We start from the raw sequence: 19,118 nt of genomic DNA, 5'->3' as shown, positions 1-19,118 counted from the left end.
ATTTTATTCTTTTTGTTGCAATGGTAAATGTGATTATTTCCTTAATTTCTCTTTCTGACTTTGTGTTGTTAGTTTATAGGAATGCAAGAGATTTCTGTGAATTAATTTTGTATCCTGCAACTTTACCAAATTCATTGATTAGCTCTAGTAGCTTTCTGGTGGCATATTTAGGATTTTCTATGTATAGTATCATGCCATCTGCAAACAGTGACAGTTTTGCTTCTTTTCCAATTTGGATTCCTTTTATTTCTTTTTCTTCTCTGATTGCCATGACTAGGACTTCCAAAACTATGTTGAATAATAGTGGCGAGAGTGGACACCCTTGTCTTGTTCCTGGTCTTTCATTTTTTCACCATTGAGAATGAAGTTTGCTGTGGGTTTGTTGTATATGGCCTTTATTATGTTGAGGTAGTTTCCTTCTATTCCCACTTTCTGGAGAGTTTTTATCATAAATGGGTGTTGAATTTTGTTAAAAGATTTTCTGTGTCTATTGAGATTATCATATGGTTTTTATTCAGTTTGTTAATATGGTGTATCACATTGATTGATTTGTATATATTGAAGAATCCTTGCATCCCTTGAATAAATCCCACTTGATCACAGAGTATGATCTTTTTAATCTGTTGTTGGATTCTGTTTGCTAGTATTTTGTTGAGGATTTTTGCCTCTATGTTCATTAGTGATATTGGTCTGTAATTTTCTTTTTTGTGATATATTTGGTTTTGGTATCAGGGTGACGGTGGTCTCATAGAATGAGCTTGGGTGTACTCCTCCCTTTGCAATTTTTTGGAAGAGTTTGACAAGGATTGGTGTTAGCTCTTCTCTAAATGTTTGATAGAATTCTCCTGTGAAGCCATCTGGTTCTGGACTTTTGTTTGGAAGTTTTTAAATCAAAGTATCAATTTCATTACTTGTGATTGGTCTGTTCATATTTTTTATTTTATCCTGGTTCAGTCTTGGAAGGTTGTACCTTTCTAAGAATTTGTCCATTTCTTCTGGATTGTCCATTTTATTGGCATATAGTTGCTTGTAGTAGAGCACAGAATTTGAGAGAGTATCCTAGATTATCCTGGTGGACCAATCTAAATCCTGAAAAGCAGAGAACCTTTCCTGGTTGAGTCAGAAAAATGAGACATTGCTGAAGTTGAACATGGAAGAAGAGGACCACAAGCCAAGGAAAGCAGGTGGTCTCCAGAAACGGCAAAAAACAAGGAAATGAATTCTTCACCAGAGCCTCCAGAAGGAAAGCAGCCCTACCCATGCCTTGATTTTTACCTCAGTGAAACTCATGTTGGATTTCTAACCTAACTGAAGAACTGTAAGAAAATTAATTAGTGCTGTTTTAAGCCACTCCCTAAGTTTGTGCTAACTTGTTATAGCAGTAATAGAAAAATAATGCAGAATGTTACAAGAAAAGGCTTCTGAGTTCACAGCATTGTTAGCAGTAATCATAGGGAGAAAAATCTTCATATTTTTTGTTTATCTTTAAAGAAGGTAAAATCTTACCAGGTGAGACAGTGTGTTAGGTGCATCCATTTATACCTCTGTATTTACTGCTCCTTAATTCAGCTGTGGAGAAGAATCAATTTCATACTGTAGATTTTTTGCTTACTTTGCATGGAAGAAAATTGTCCAGCTATTATTACCTTTTAAATTTGTCAAGATTTGGACATATAAAAACCAGAATTGCCTTTAATGTCCATATTTCTACCAACAATATCTTTGAGGCAATATAGGCTTTTTCTAACATGTACCTCAAATTTTCTAACCTCTACTCATTTCCCAGTTCCAAATCCACTTATATATTTTAGGTATTTGTTACATCAGCACCTCACTTAGCACTGAGAACCTTTATCTCTGGAAGGTCACAAGCTCTCCAAAATTCTAAGCATTTAGTCAGAGGCTGAACACCATCTGTCAGAGTGACTAAGGAAGGATTCTCATATTAGATGGAATGTTAAGACCTGAGAGAGGACTGAGTAGATAATTAACCAAATTCTCACGGACTCAGGGTAGAAACTAAGATTCTCGGTCTTCTCTTAAGTAATCGAACTTGGAAGCATCTTTGTTTTTAGGTGATGTCACCAAGAAGAGAGTTGGTTAAGCCTTTATGAAGCCCATATCATTAATGAGGACTCCGTGAAGAAAGAGTAAAGTCAGCAGTTTGAGTCCAAGGACTCAGACCCTTGAGTCCTAATCAGACTGGAGACCCTTGAGCATTTTGGGACATTATTTAGTTTTTTCATTTTACCAGGAAGGGCCTAAACAAGGAGACTCTGGCAGCCCTCTACTTCTTATTATATTACCATCCCCACTCCAGCATTCAACATGTCCTACTCTTTCTCCACCTGCCCCTCACTGTCCATTTACACATCTTTTCTCAGGAATAATCCTAAGACTCGTTCACAAAACTGCTTGGTCTTGACCCCATAGATGATGGGATTGACCATGGGTGTGAAGAGCAGATAGAAATTGGCAAGGAATATGTGCACAGGTGGGGCAGCCCGGCAAGCCACACAGTGCATCACTGAGGAGATGACCACAGGTGTGTAAAAGGCTAAAATGGCACCTATATGGGACATGTATGTCCCCAAAACCTTGTAACGGGCCTCCTGAGAGGCAAGCTGTAGAACTGCCTGAAGGATGAAGATATAAGACAGGATAATAAAGAGTAGGTCCAATACCACTATGAACATGGCCACAGCAATGCCATCGATATTGTTGAAGTGAGTGTCCCCACAGGCCAGCCTTACCACAGCCATGTGCTCACAGTAGCAGTGGGCAATCACTGGACCTCAGCAGTGGTGGAAGCGTCTGAGCAGAAAGGGGAGTAGAGTCATTAGTGTCACAGCCCGAGTCACAGCAGCCATGCCAATCTTGGTGATAAGTGGTCTAGTAAGGTGTAGTGCAGTGGCTTGCAGATGACCACATAGTGGTCAAAGGCCATGGCCAGCAGCACTGCCGACTCTATGACAGTGAAAGAGTGGAGGAAGAACATCTGGACCAGGCAGGCATAGAAGTTGATCTCTCAGTCCCTGAACCAGAATATGGCAAGCATTTTAGGCAGTGCTGAAGAAGAAAGGACCAGATCAATGGTTGCCAACATGGCCAGGAAGAGGTACATGGCTTCATGAAGGGCTACATTAACCAGGATAATAAAAGTGTGCAGTTTCCCAGCAGGACCAGAGTATAGGCAAAGCAGAAGGGAATGGAGATCCAGATATGCGAGTGCTCCAAACCTGGAATTCCTACCAACAGGAAGGAGCTTGGATGGGTTGATGTAATATTGGCTCCTGGAAATTCTTCTTGTTGATTTTCTTAGGCTCCTTCACCTTGGGAGAGTATTCAGGGCATATAGGATTAGAGAGATCAAGCTATGACATCCCGCCTTGGAGGATTAATTCTTGATCCTGGTCCTAGTCTTTAAATAAAATCAGCTAGTCTTGAAAGATGTGAAGAAACATAATTCAGGTTTCCTGCCCACACAGAACTTTGTGTTTTATTGAGTAGGTGGTATTTTAAATATCAATAGAACTGATACCACACAACAGCTTTCATAAAAGAATGCAGAGAAGGTAGTGTTTTGTGTTCTTAATGATGACAGGATTGTACTGATAAAAGAAGTGAAATGTATTTAAATTAACTGCTTTAGAAGACATATTTTTACCATACTACCTGCCAAACAAAATTCCCAACCACATAAGTAAATATTCTGTCTTAATCTCTGGCTTGGGTGCCTATATAAATCAAATAAACTGCAATTTCTAGTGCCCCAATTAATCATACAATGTTTATTTTCTCTAGAACTGTGCAATTGGATATGGTTGCCACTGGTCACATGTGGCTATTTCTGTTAATTAAAATTAAATTAAAAATTCAGTACCCCAGTCACACAAAACACTTTAAGCGTTCAATAGCCACATGTGACTAGTGGCTACCAAATTGTACGTTTCAGATACAGAAAATTTCCATCCTTGCAGAAAGTTCATTGGAGGGAACTGTTCTGGTATGTATGTTCCAGGTGTTCTCAACACCCAGAAACCTCTAAATACAGCCCTGCCTGCCCCTTACTGAGAAAATCAGGAGCCTCATCTTTTGTTTCTCCTTCATCTAAATTCATGGTAACCTCTCTATTCATGGAGCTTTACCTCCACCCATCTTCCAGCCCCTTCATTTTCATCAAGAAGAACTCTCATATTTAGCAAGACTGACCTCTTAATTCCATGCAAAATACGCTTATTCTTAACAATCTTTAATCTCCGCCCCCCGCCCTCATTTTTCTCCTTTCTTCTGTTAAATTACTGAACACTGAAGTTGCCCCATTTTTCTCCAGGTACTCTTCTCTACTTTTACAGGATCAACTTAATGAAGCTCTTCTGAGTATTAAATGAAATAATGTATTCAAACACCAAGGTCCATGAACAAAATAAGCACTAAAAAAGTTATTAGTCTTTTTTCAATAGGAAAAAATTGAGTTTGGAAAATTAAATAATATCTCTAAAATACCATAGCTAGTAGTATCAGGCAGCCAATTTTGTGTTTTAGCACTTTCCAAATCCAGTGTCCTAAAAATTGTGCCTTACTGTTTTCACCTAAACACCCAGAGGCAACATACATCATCATATCCAGATTGGAAATAGACTAACTTATTTCCATGTGGTATGGGAAAATTTGAGAATCTGAGTTCTTGGCTCAAGTCATGACCACCACTTACTCTAGATGCATGACCTTGTATAATACAAATCCACCTCTGTAAATAGGAAATTACACTGCCGTACATTTATCTGAGAGTTGTAGGGAGAGTAAGTTCAATTATGTATAAAATCTTTGTATAATTCTTTATTGTTTACACAGCCTTAATTTTCATTTATGTTACTATCCCTTAATAGAAGTCTGATGTTTTAAAAAAAAGTCTTTGTTGATTAATACCTACATAATACTTCCTTCCATGATCTTATATCCTCCTCCAAATTTCTGCTCCTCTTCACATCAAAATATCAAGAAGTACTTCTGTATTCAGTCAACTCTCTCAAATCTCATTTGGAATTGATACATTGCAAATTGCACTGAAATTGCTCTCACTGGGGCCAGAAATGACCTCCATATGATGGTACCATGGGCACTTACCTGCCTTCATTTATCTCTGCTTTATAGCAGATTTTATATGAATTGACCACTGTCCTCTTAAAATACTTTCTTAGCTCCCATAATATATCCATTCCTCACCTCCCTGACTTCTCTTTTTAGTTTCCTACTTCTGACCTTCCTCTAAATGTTCAATTTGTTCAGGTATTAAGCTTGAACTCTGTTCAATTTTTTTTTTTAAACATCTTTATTGGAGTATAATTGCTCTACAATTGTGTGTTAGTTTCTGCTGTATAACAAAGTGAATCAGCTATACATATACATTTATCCCCATTTCTCATCCCTCTTGTGTCTCCCTCACACACTCCCGATCTCACCCTTCTGGGTGGACACAAAGCACCGAGCTGATGTACCTGTGCCAGGCAGCCGCTTCCCACTAGCTATCTATTTTACGTTTGGTAGTGTATATATGTTCATGCCGCTCTCTCATTTCGTCCCAGCTTACCCTTCCCCCTCCCCATGTCTTCTTTAAGTCCATCCTCTACATCTGTGTCTTTATTCCTGTCCTGCCCCTAGGTTCATCAGAACTTTTTTTTTTTTAGATTATATATATATATATATGTGTGTGTGTGTGTGTGTGTGTGTGTGTGTGTATATATATATATATATATATATATATATATATATATATATATATATATATTAATATACGGTATTTGTTTTTCTCTTTCTGACTTACTTCACTCTGTATGACAGACTCTAACTCCATCCACCTCACTACAAATAACTCAATTTCGTTTTTTTATGGCTGAGTAATATTCCATTGTATATATGTGCCACATCTTCTTTATCCATTCATCTGTCAGTGGACACTTAGGTTGCTTCCATGTCCTGGCTATTGTAAATAGTGCTGCAATGAACATTGTGGTACATGACTCTTTTTAAATTATGGTTTTCTCTGGGTATATGCCCAGTAGTGGGATTGCTAGGTCATATGGTAGTTCTATTTTAGTTTTTTAAGGAACCTCCATACTGTTCTCCATAGTGGCTGTATCAATTGACATTCCCACCAACAGTGCAAGAGTGTTCCCTTTTCTCTACACCCTCTCCAGCATTTATTGTTTGTAGATTTTTTGATGATGGCCATTCTGACCGGTGTGAGGTGATACCTCATTGTAGTTTTGATTTGCATTTCTCTAATTATTAGTGATGTTGAGCATCCTTACATGTGTTCAATGGCAATCTGTATATCTTTTTTGGAGAAATGTCTTTTTAGGTCTTCTGCCCATTTTTGGATTGGGTTGTTTGTTTTTTAATATTGAGCTGCATGAGCTGCTTTATATTTTGGAGATAAATCCTTTGTCAGTTGCTTCATTTGCAAATATTTTCTCCCATTTTTTTTTTAATGACATTTTAAACATTTTATCAAGAAGGGACTTATTTTATTTTTATGCAGCAGGTTCTTATTAGTTATCCATTTTATACATATTACTGTATATACGTCAATCCCAATTGCCCAATTCATCACACCCCCCCCCCCCCGCCACTTTCCCCTTTGGTGTCCATACGTTTGTTCTCTACATCTGTGTCTCAACTTCTGCCCTGCAAACTGGTTCATCTGTACCATTTTTCTAGGTTCCACATATATGCGTTAATATACAATATTTGTTTTTCCCTTTCTGACTTACTTCACTCTCTGTGACAGTCTCTAGATCCATCCACGTCTCAACAAATGACCCAATTTCGTTCCTTTTTATGGCTGAGTAATATTCCATTGTATATATGTACCACATCTTCTTTATCCATTCATCTGTCGATGGGCATTTAGGTTGCTTGCATGACCTGGCTATTGTAAATATTGTTGCAATGAACATTGGGTTGCATGTGTCTTTTTGAATTATGGTTTTCTCTGGGTATATGCCCAGAAGTGGGATTGCTAGATCATATGGTAATTCCATTTTTAGTTTTTTAAGGAAGCTCCATACTGTTCTCCATAGTGGCTGTATCAATTTACATTCCCACCAACAGTGCAAGAGGGTTCCCTTTTCTCCACACCCTCTCCAGCATTTGTTGTTTGTAGATTTTCTGATGATGCCCATTCTAACTGGTGTTACAATGAGGTGATACCTCATTGTAGTTTTGATTTGCATTTCTCTAATTATTAGTGATGTTGAGCATCCTTTCATGTGTTTGTTGGCAACCTGTATATCTTCTTTGGAGAAATGTCTATTTAGCTCTTCTGCTCATTTTTGGATTGGGTTGTTTGTTTTTTAATATTGAACTGCATGAGCTGCTTGTATATTTTGGAGATAAATCCTTTGTCAGTTGCTTCATATGCAAATATTTTCTCCCATTCTGAGGGTTGTCTTTTTGTCTTGTTTATAGTTTCCTTTACTGTGTAAAAGCTTTTAAATTTTATTAGGTCCCATTTGTATATTTTTGTTTTTATTTCCATTTCTCTAAGAGGTGAGTCAAAAAGGATCTTGCTGTGATTTATGTCATGGAGTGTTCTGCCTATGTTTTCCTCTAAGAGTTTTATAGTGTTTGACCTTACATTTAGTTCTTCAATGCATTTTGAGTTTATTTTTGTGTATGGTGTTAGGGAGGGTTCTAATTTCATTCTTTTACATGTAGCTGTCCAGTTTTCCCAGCACCACTTATTGAAGAGGCTGTCTTCTCTCCATTGTATATTCTTGCCTCCTTTATCAAAGATAAGGTGACCATATGTGCATAGGTTTATCTCTGGGCTTTCTATACTGTTCCATTGATCTGTATTTCTGTTTTTGTGCCAGTACCATACTGTCTTGATTACTGTTGCTTTGTAGTATAGTCTGAAGTCAGGGAGCCTGATTCCTCCAGCTTCATTTTTCTTTCTCAAGATTGGTTTTGCTATTCGGGGTCTTTTGTGTTTCCATACAAATTGTGAATTTCTTTGTTCTAGTTCTGTGAAAAATGCCATTGGTAGTTTGATAGGGATTGCATTGAATCTGTAGATTGCTTTGGGTAGTATAGTCATTTTCACAATGTTGATTCTTCCAATCCAAGAACATGGTATATCTCTCCATCTGTTTGTATCATCTTTAATTTCTTTCATCAGCGTGTTCTAGTTTTCTGCATAGAGGTCTTTTTTCTCCTTAGGTAGGTTTATTTCTAGGTATTTTATTCTTTTTGTTGCAATGGTAAATGGGAGTGTTTCCTTAATTTCTTTTTCAGATTTTTCATCATTAGTGTATAGGAATGCAAGAGATTTCTGTGCAATAATTTTGTATCCTGTTACTTTACCGAATTCATTGATTAGCTCTAGTAGTTTTGTGGTAGCGTCTTTAGGATTCTCTCTATATAGTATCATGTCATCTGCAAACAGTGACAGCTTTACTTCTTCTTTTCTGATTTGGATTCCTTTTATTTCTTTTTCTTCTCTGATTGCTGTGGCTAAAACTTACAAAACTATGTTGAATAGTAATGGTGAGAGTGGGCAACCTTGTCTTGTTCCTGATCTTAGTGGAAATGGTTTCAGTTCTTCACCATTGAGAATGATGCTGGCTGTGGGTTTGTCATATATAGCATTTATTATGCTGAGATAAGTTCCCTCTATGCCTACTTTCTGGAGAGTTTTTATCATAAATGGGTGTTGAATTGTGTAGAAAGATTTTTCTGCATCTATTGAGATGATCATATGGTTTTTATCCTTCAGTTTGTTAATATGGTGTATCACATTGAGTTATTTGTGTATACTGAAGAATCCTTGCATTCCTGGGATAAACCCCACTTGATCATGGTGTATGATCCTTTTAATGTGCTGTTGGATTCTGTTTGCTAGTATTTGTTGAGGATTTTTGCATCTACGTTCATCAGTGATATTGGCCTGTAGTTTTCTTTCTTTGTGACATCTTTGTCTGGTTTTGGTATCAGGGTGATGGTGGCCTCATAGAATGAGTTTGGGAGTGTTCCTCCCTCTTCTATATTTTGGAAGAGTTTGAGAAGGATAGGTGTTAACTCTTCTCTAAATGTTTGATAGAATTCGCCTGTGAAACCCTCTGGTCCTGGGCTTTTGTTTGTTGGAAGATTTTTAATCACAGTTTCAATTTCAGTGCTTGTGATTGGTCTGTTCATATTTTCTATTTCTTCCTGGTTCAGTCTCAGAAGGTTGTGCTTTTCTAAGAATTTATCCATTTCTTCCAGGATGTCAATTTTATTGGCATATAGTTGCTTGTAGTAATCTCTCATGATTCTTTGTACTTCTGCCCTGTCAGTTGTTACTTCTTTTTCATTTTTAATTCTATTGATTTGAGTCTTCTCCCTTTTCTTCTTGATGAGTCTGGCTAATGGTTTATCAATTTTGTTTACCTCTCAAAGGACCAGCTTTTAGTTTTATTGATCTTTGCTGTCTTTTCCTTCATTTCTTTTTCATTTATTTCTGATCTGATCTTTATGATTTCTTTCCTTCTGCTAACTTTGGGAGATTTTTTTGTTCTTCTTTCTCTAATTGCTTTAGGTGTAAGGTTAGGTTGTTTATTTGAGATGTTTCTTGTTTCTTGAGGTAGGACTGTATTCCTGTAAACTTCCCGCTTAGAACTGCTTTTGCTGCATCCCATAGGTTTTGGATCATCGTGTTTTCATTGTCTTTTGTCTCTAGGTATTTTTTGATTTCCCCTTTGATTTCTTCAGTGATCTCTTTGTTATTTAGTAGTGTATTGTTTAGCCTCCATGTGTTTGTATTTTTTACAGATTATTTCCCATAATTGATACCTAGTCTCATAGCGTTGTGATTGGAAAAGATACTTGATACAATTTCAATTTTTAAAAATTTGCCAAGGCTTGAGTTGTGACCCAAGATTAATCTGTCCTGGAGAATGTTCCATGAACACTTGTGAAGAAAGTGTATTCTGTTGTTTTTGGATGGATTGTCCTATAAATATCAATTAAATCCATCTTGTTTAATGTATCATTTAAAGCTTGTGTTTCCTTATTTATTTTAATTTTGGATGATCTCTCCATTGGTGAAAGTGGGCTTTTAAAGTCCCTTATAATGGTTGTGTTACTGTTGATTTCCCCTTTTGTGGCTGTTAGCATTTGCCTTATGTATTGAGGTGCTCCTATGTTGGGTGCATAAATATTTACAAATGTTATATCTTCTTCTTGGATTGATCCCTTGAAAATTATGTAGTGTCCTTCTTTGTCTCTTGTAATAGTGTTTATTTTAAAGTCTATTTTGTCTGATATGAGAATTGCTATGCCAGCTTTCTTTTGATTTCCATTTGCATGGAATATCTTTTTCTATCCCCTCACTTTCAGTCTGTATGTGTCCCTAGGTCTGAAATGGGTCTCTTGTAGACAGCATATGTATGGTTCTTTTTTATCCATTCAGGCAGTCTATGTCTTTTAGTTGGAGCACTTAATCCATTTACATTTAAGGTAGTTATTGATAGGTATGTTCCTATTACCATTTTCTTAATTGTTTTGCGTTTGTGATTGTAGGTCTTTTCCTTCTCTTGTGTTTCCTGCCTAGAGAATTTCCTTTTGCATTTGTTGTAAAGCTGGTTTGGTGGTGCTGAGTTCTCTTAGCTTTTGCTTGTCTGTAAAGGTTTTAAATTCTCTGTCAAATCTGAATGAGATCCTTGCTGGGTAGAGTAATCTTGGTTGTATGTTTTACCCTTTCATCACTTTAAATATGTGTTGCCACACCCTTCTGGCTTGCAGAGTTTCTGCTGGCAGATTATCTGTTGACCTTATGGGGATTCTCTTGTATGTTATTTGTTGCTTTTCCCTTGCTGCTTTTAATATTTGTTCTTTGTATTTAATTTTTGATAGTTTGATTAATATGTGTCTTGGCGTGTTTCTCCTTGGATTTATCCTGTATGGGACTCTCTGTGTTTCCTGGACTTGTTTGACTATTTCCTTTCCCATATTAGGGAAGTTTTCAACTATAATCTCTTCAAATATTTTCTCAGTCCCCTTTTTTTCTCTTCTTCTTCTGGGACCCCTATAATTCGAATGTTGGTGCATTTAATGTTGTCCCAGAGGTCTCTGAGACTGTCCTCAATTCTTTTCATTCTTTTTTCTTTATTTTGCTCTGTGGTAGTTATTTGCACTATTTTATCTTCCAGGTCAGTTATCCGTTTTTCTGCCTCAATTATTCTGCTATTGATTCTTTCTAGAGAATTTTAAATTTCATTTACTGTTGTTCATCAGCGTTTGTTTGCTTTTTAGTTCTTCTAGGTCCTTGTTAAACGTTTCTTGTATTTTCTCCACTCTGTTTCCAAGATTTTGGATCATCTTTACTATCATTACTCTGAATTCTTTTTCAGGTAGGCTGCCTACTTCCTCTTCATTTGTTTGGTCTGGTGGGTTTTTACCTTGCTCCTTCATCTGCTGCATATTTCTCTGTCTTCTAATTTTGCTTAACTTACTGTGTTTGGGGTCTCCTTTTCGCTGGCTGCAGGTTCATAGTTCCGGTTGTTTTTGGTGTCTGTCCTCAATGGGTAAGGTTGGTTCAGTGGGTTGTGTAGGCTTCCTGGTGGAGGGGACTGGTGCCTGCGTTCTGGTGGATGAGGCTGGATCTTGTCTTTCTGGTGGGCAGGACCACATCCAGTGGCATGTTTTGGGGTGTCTGTGACCTTATTATGATTTTAGGCAGCCTCTCTGCTAATGGGTGGGGTTGTGTTCCTGTTTTGCTAGTTGTTTGGCATAGGGTGTCCAGCACTGAAGCTTGCTGGTGATTGACTGGAGCTGGGTCTTAACATTGAGATTGAGATCCCTGGGAGAGCTTTCGCCGTTTGATGTTACGTTGGGCCAGGGGGTCTCTCGTGTACCAATGTCCTGAATTCGGCTCTCCCACCTCAGAGGCTCAGGCCTGACACCCAGCCAGAGCACCAAGACTGTGTCAGCCACTTGGCTCAGAAGAAAAGGAAGAAAAAAACAAAAGAAATATAGAAAGAAAAAAATAATTAAAAAATATTATTAAAAATTAAAAAATTAAAAAGTAATGGAAAAAAGAAAGAACAACCAATCCAAAAAACAACTCCACCAATGAGAACAAGTCCTAAGAACTATCCCCCCCCCCACCCAAAAAAAGGACATACAGAACCCTAGGACAAATGGTAAAGGAAAGCTATACAGACAAAATCACACAAAGAAGCATCCACACTCACAAGAGAAAAAGCAAAAAAAATATATACCTATATATTAAAAAAAAAGGAAGCAAGCAACCAAATCAATAAACAAATCTACCAAAGATAATAAGCTCTAAATACTAAACTAAAATAAACATAAAACCAGAAACAAATTAGATGCAGAAAGCAAACCCCATGTCTATAGTTGCTCACAAAGCCCCCCGCCTTAATTTTGGAATGATTCGTTGTCTATTCAGGTATTCCAGAGGTGCAGGGTACATCAAGGTGACTGTGGAGATTTAATCCATTGCTCCTGAGGCTGTTGGGAGAGATTTCCCTTTCTCTTCTTTTTTCGCACAACTCCTGAGGTTCAGCTTTGGATTTGGTCCCATCTCTGCTTGTAGGTCACCTGAGGGCGTCTGTTCCCTGCCCAGACAGGACAGGGTTAAAGGAGCAGCTGATAAGGGGACTCTGCCTCACTGTAGCCAGGGGAGAGGGAGGGGTACGGAATGCGGGGCGATCCTGTGGTGGCAGAGGCCAGCGTGATGTTACAACAGCCTGAGGCACGCCGTGTGTTCTCCCAGGGAAGTTATCCCTGTATCTCGGGACCCTGGCAGTGGGGGGCTGCACAGACTCCCAGGAGGGGAGGTCTGGACAGTGATCTGTGCTTGCACACAGGCTTCTTGGTGGCAGCAGCAGCAGCCTTAGTGTTTCATGCCTGTGTCTGGTGTCTGCACTGATAGCCGTGGCTTGCGCCCGTCTCTGGAGCTCCTTTAGGTAGTGCTCTGAATCCCCTCTCCTTGTGCACCCCGAAACAATGGTCTCTTGACTCTTAGGTAGGTGCAGACTTTTTCCCAGACTCCCTCCTGGCTAGCTGTGGTGCACTAGCCCCCTTCAGGCTGTGTTCACGCCGCCAACCCCAGTCCTCTCCCTGGGATCCGACCGAAGCCCGAGCCTCAGCTCCCAGCCCCCATCCATCCCGGCGGGTGAGCAGACAAGCCTCTCGGGCTGGTGAGTGCAGGTCGGCACCGATCCTCTGTGTGGGAATCTCTCCGCTTTGCCCTCTGCACCCCTGTGGCTGCGCTCTCCTCCATGGCTCCAAAGCTTTCCCCCACCCACCCCCCTTCTCCCCCAGTGAAGGGGCTTCCTAGTGTTGGGAACTTTTCCTCATTCACAGCTCCCTCCCAGAGGGGCAGGTCCCATCCCTATTCTTTTGTCTCTGTTTTTCCTTTTTTTCTTTTGCCCTACCCAGGTACGTGGGGAGTTTCTTGCCTTTTGGGAAGTCTGAGGTCTTCTGCCAGCGTTCAGTAGGTGTTCTGTAGGAGTTGTTCCACACGTAGATGTATTTCTGATGTATTTGTGGGGAGGAAGGTGATCTTCACGTCTTACTCTTTCACCATCTTGAAGGTCCCTCCTCACTGTGTTCAATTTTACATTCATACAACATTCAGTAAATATATTTAGTAAATTTACTAGAGATTTTAAATACTTTTACTGAATAGGTTAAGGATATATCAGTGAACAATACAGATTGATCTCTGAGTAAAAGAAATTTCTAAAATATGGAGAAGGATAATAAAAGGAGATAGTGATTAAATTATATATTACATTTAAAGGTACTCAATGTTATATATATATATATATTTAAAGACAGGGTGATGAGAATATGGATTTGGGGGGTTGTGGTGTGAAATGTTTAATAAAGAGATCAAAGTAGACCTCACTGGGAAATTAATTTGAGCAAAGATTGAATGAGGAAAGAAATTAGCTAGATCTCTTTAAAAGGCAGCCTTTAGATTCCATGCCGATGGTTTATATGGTGAAATTATACCAGGGAAGAAAGAACAAGATAAAGAGTGAAACATAAAAGCAGGGAAATCTGATCCAAAGATACAGTGCCAAGATGGGTAATGCTGTGATCAACTATTAACTGTGTCCAATTCCATATGAAGAACCATGTAGATGTTCCCTCAGAATTGTTCACCCAGGATATGGAAGAAGGGAATATTTATCCACTGGCTTCCACCAGGAACCCAGTTCAAGGGTTGACCCAAAGAGTGTTAATTTCTTCATACTTCCAGGTTCACATATGCTTCAGAATAGCTGAGCAGTCTCTCTCAGGTGTTTCATTCAATGGAGCAGAGAAACCCAGGGGCAGGATGTAGCTGAGTAAGGTGCAGTCAGGTTATACCTGCACTCAAGTGGTTGCCACAGCAATGGCTAAAACAAATATGTGTATGAGATATGGTAAGACAGGCAAAAAAGGTGTAGAATATAAGGAGTTACTCCTAGGGGAAAGTCACTCAAAGAATAGGGACTAGGCAGAGCAAACGCCCTAAGACATAAATATGCCTGGTATTCAAAGATCAGCTAGGAGCCAATGTAACTAGAATGAAGTGAATAAATGAGCAATTTATAGAGATTGTAAAGGTGGGGCCAGATCACATAGGTCCTTGAAGGCCTTTGTAGAAATTTGCAAATGTTCCCCATTTCTCTCACATTCAAAGAGATTGTTTTCAACAGAAGTGACATGTTTGACATATTTTTTGAAAGTTTGCTCTGGCTTCTATAATCAGATCAGCACATAGGAATAAGGGTAGATGCAGAGACAAGAGTCAGGATCTATTGCAGTAATCCAGGAAAGTCTCAGAACCAAAGTGACAGCGTATGTGATGAGAACTATTCAGATTTGGGATATATATATATTTTTTATTTTTATTTTATTTTTATTTTATTTTTATTTATTTATTTATTTATGGCTGTGTTGGGTCTCCGTTTCTGTGCGAGGGCTTTCTCTAGTTGTGGCAAGTGGGGGCCACTCTTCATCACGGTGCGCGGGCCTCTCATTATCGCGGCCTCTCTTGTTGCGGAGCACAGGCTCCAGACGCGCAGGCTCAGTAGTTGTGGCACACGGGCCTAGTTGCTCCGTGGCATGTGGGATCTTCCCAGACCAGGGCTCGAACTCGTGTCCCGTGCATTGGCAGGCAGATTCTCAACCACTGCGCCACCAGGGAAGCCCTTGGGATATATTTTGTTAAAGTGCCATTGTATTTTTTTTTGACAGATTAGATTTAGGTGTGAGAAAAGGGAGTCAAAGGTGACACCAAGATTTTTGGCTTAAACAACTAAAAGGAAGGAATTGTTATGAACTCAGATGAAGGTGTGGAAGGGAAGATCAAGATTTCAGTTTTTGGCCTGTTGAGTTTGAGATGTCAGTCAGTAATCCAAGTGAACATGTCAATACGTTTGGATATACGAGTTTGAAGTTTGAAGGAGATTTTGGCTGCTGATATAAACTTTAGATCATTATCATTTAGATAATATTAATAGTTGTGAAACTGAGATCACCAAGACAGTGAGTGTTCATAAAGGGAAGAGAACCAAGAACTGAATCCCAATATTAAGAGCTGGAGTAAAGGAGGACTTGGGGTGAATGGAGGAAGAGTCAGCAAAAGAGACTGAGAATGGGCAACCCATCAGAAAATTTAAGATTATGTGTTATCTTGATAGGCTGTTGGATGTAGTATATTAAGGAGAAGGGAATTATTACCATGCTAAATGCTACTGGTAAGTCAAATAATTCCCAAACAGAGAATCAGCCTTATGTTTAGAAATGAGATAAATTGGATACCTTGGTAAGGAAAATTTGCTAGAATAGAAAGTGGTAAAACCTGATTTGACTGAGTTAGGCAAGAAAAATCAGAAGAATTGAAGTCATGAGTTAACATGACTCACTGTTTTGAGGAGGTATGCTGCAAAGACCAGCGGTAAAAGGAGCACTGGCTTCAGAGGAAAGTAGAATAAAGTTGTTGGTTGTGCACGCATGCATGCATAGGTGTGTGTGAAAATGGCGTGTTTTTAAACTGAAGAGAATTATCCAGTGGCAAGGGAAAACAAATATAGAAGGCAAACACTGCTTCTGAAACGTCCTTGAACACTGTCCTCTTTCTAGGTGTTCTACTTGTTTACTATGGATTTAGCTGTCAGATCCTAAAATCTCACATATAAATTTGCATATTTTACCTTCCCCCTAAGCTTCAAAGTAGTATATCCAACTGTCTACTTAATATCCCCACATAGCAGTCTTGCAGATATCGCAGCCTACCATGCTTGAGGCAGAAAACTTGACTTCTGCCCTCCATGTGTATTTCATATCTCAGTACATAATATCCCCTCCAACCAGTTTCTCAACCTAGAATCAAGTCAACCTTGGTTCTACACTTTACTTCCTACATCGTATTCATTCTATCAGAAGGTCCAGTTGGGTCAATCTCCACAGTAAATCTCAATATTGCCTACTCCATTTCAATCAAGACACCACCTCTCACTTACCCAGTAGTGGAACAAAATACCCTTAACAAGTATACAGAGGTGTTCTCTGTTTTTGTTCTCCAATATCTATATTTCCACAAAAACTCACCATATTGTGAAGTGAAGTGATCTGAAGCGAAAGGACTATGCTTTATTCACTGCAATATTCCCAACCCTTGCCATACACAGTAGGTGTTAGACATTTCACCAGATGAAATATGAACAGCCATATTACTGGAAAATGTCTTCTCACTTTTTCCTGATGAATCTTCTCATCTGATCCAGACTGAATCTGGTTGGTTATCTTCTAATTTAAAATACATCCAGGGTGGAAGTTCCAAGACCCCACCACCACCAACACCCTTGGTTGCCTGCATCAGAATAAACTTCTCATTTGAAAGTATTTTCCCCAGGTCTTACTAATATTTGTCCATATTTTCCAGAAACAAGAACTTGGCTATATAGGAAACAATCTCAGTGACAACAGGACATTTTTTTGTTCTTCCTCAGTGCAAAGAAGAGTGAATGCCACATAATAGATCCTCTATAAATGACTGTTAATGATCCCACATACCTGTTGCAACTTTACCCTCTGTAAATATGCATTTTTCACAAATCCAAACATGTTTCAAGTTATCTCCGAGTCTCTACATCCCACCGACTTGATCTTGACCTTCTGAACATAACTGACCACCCTGTGACCTGTCCATCCTTTTTCACACAAAGAAAAAGTTCTGTTCTATCCAATTTCTTCCCCTAAACACAGGGTGTCCAACAGTGCATAAACATCATTTCTGTTGAAGCTTATCAAAAATACACCCCTCCCAGAATCAGAACCTCAGAATAGGAGAGAAAATGGAGACAGGCTTCTTCTTCTAATATCCAGGACCCAGGAATCTACTTGTAGTTAATGTTTTGTCCAGCCTTTACTCTGTTTCAAGAGCCAGAATGTCCACAACAGATTACAGAGCTTGTCTTCTATTTCATTGTTTTCCCCCAAAGTGCTTGAATGTGTCACCCTACGCAGAAAATAATCAGTTAATAATTGCATCTATTTTGTAGTCTAACCTATGTCTTAAGAGGATACCAGAATGATGAATTTTAAGAGACAGGAAGATAGTCTCTTACCTAATGTCCTTCAAGTATGTGACTTGTGGAAGAAAAACCTGTAAGAAATGTAACTCTTACCTCTCTCTCTGCATCTTCCTAGTGCAGGCCTCATTTTCTCTCTCCTAACTTATGCAGAAGCTTCTTAATTGGGACAGGGATTCTGGTGGAGTATGGAGGAGCAATGATAGGAGGTGAGAAGTGACAGGATCCAAGCTAATGTAATCAGCTAAAACTTCTTGGAGGTGAACCACAGTGTTTGGCATAGAAAGGAGGCAGCCATCCTCTGCAGCGGAGGGGGTGTCTGGAGTTTGTAGACAAAGCATTTAGGTTAGACTGTCAAGACTTATGTCCACTCAGTTGAAGAGCCAAATTAGAGGCAATAAAGGAATAGGGATTGGGCAGGAAGCTGATGCCTAAGACCAGCACTGGGTGTGGGAGGTAACTGAGCGTGCCCCCATCCTTTCCCACTTACCACACCTGTGTCACCTCTTTCCTGTTTCCCCTAGTTCTAGCTCTGCCCACAGCCCTTAGTCTGAAGTAACATTCTTGGCCCTGTCCATTACCTCCATGCAAATTCAGTACAGCCTTCCTCTTCCAGTGAGAAAAGTATGGGAAGGAGGGAGTTAGGAAGGGAACAGCTGGCTTTATCCTCACAAACCTCTGATTTTCTCCCAAAAGGATACGGAAACAGAAACTGCTGCACTTGAATAGGGTCCTTACGGGCTCATGGAAGGCTCTGGCCTCTTCTCTATGGGTTGGCACAAGGGGACTCCACTGACCCAGGGCTCCCACCCCTAGGGTTTCCTGCAGCCCATGTCCTCTTCCCCTTTATGGTGTTAAGTTATGTCTCCAAGGGGTCATGCTTAAATCTCCAGAGACTGTCAGCACCTCAGGTAAAGCCTGCTTGTACCTTGGTCTTTGATGTGCTTAACTTTACCTCTACACCCTCCTCGCAGAGTCTCCTAGAACAGAGAGCCACATTGGAATATATAAACTACAACCAACTCCTGTCTGTGATTGGGAAGGGCAGAACCAAGCCTAACTAAGTCAACGTATCTGGTAGGTTTTGTTTTCATACAAGTTACGTATTGGTCTGAGCTAGGCATTCATTTCCAGCTTGTAACTTTAGAATGGCTCTTCCTCAATTGTGCTCTATTTCTTATATCTAAAATGGAGATAATATTCCCAATTTTTCCTAATTACAGGGAGAAGGGAGGATCTAAATATATAATTGAGAAGCCATTATTAATATAATTGCATATTATCAATAATTACCAATCATCGATCAATAATAAAGGGTAACATCTTACCTACAACTGACCTCAATGTCTGCTACTTTTCAAAGGCCTGAGAAGGAAACTGGTTTATACCAGAGTCTGACATGGACTTTGTCTGGCATAATTTCCCATAATGCTTTTATTTGAAAGATGTTCTTTCCATTATTTTGTTTTACATTATTGTGGTAAGAACACTTAAAATTTGTTAAGAGGATAGAGCTCA

The 19,118-nt window shown here is 39.2% G+C and overlaps 1 pseudogene; it reads right to left on the bottom strand.

Moving 5' to 3' along the window:
* Positions 1–2,366: 2,366 nt before the first annotated feature.
* On the bottom strand, positions 2,367–12,226 carry LOC103004478 (olfactory receptor 52K1-like; annotated as a pseudogene).
* Positions 12,227–19,118: the final 6,892 nt, after the last annotated feature.

This window comes from Balaenoptera acutorostrata, chromosome 9 (genome assembly GCF_949987535.1).
Source record: "Balaenoptera acutorostrata chromosome 9, mBalAcu1.1, whole genome shotgun sequence".
Taxonomy (NCBI): domain Eukaryota; kingdom Metazoa; phylum Chordata; class Mammalia; order Artiodactyla; family Balaenopteridae; genus Balaenoptera; species Balaenoptera acutorostrata.
Note: the sequence above shows the minus strand (reverse complement) of the source record. Positions and strands in the feature narration are given on the sequence as shown.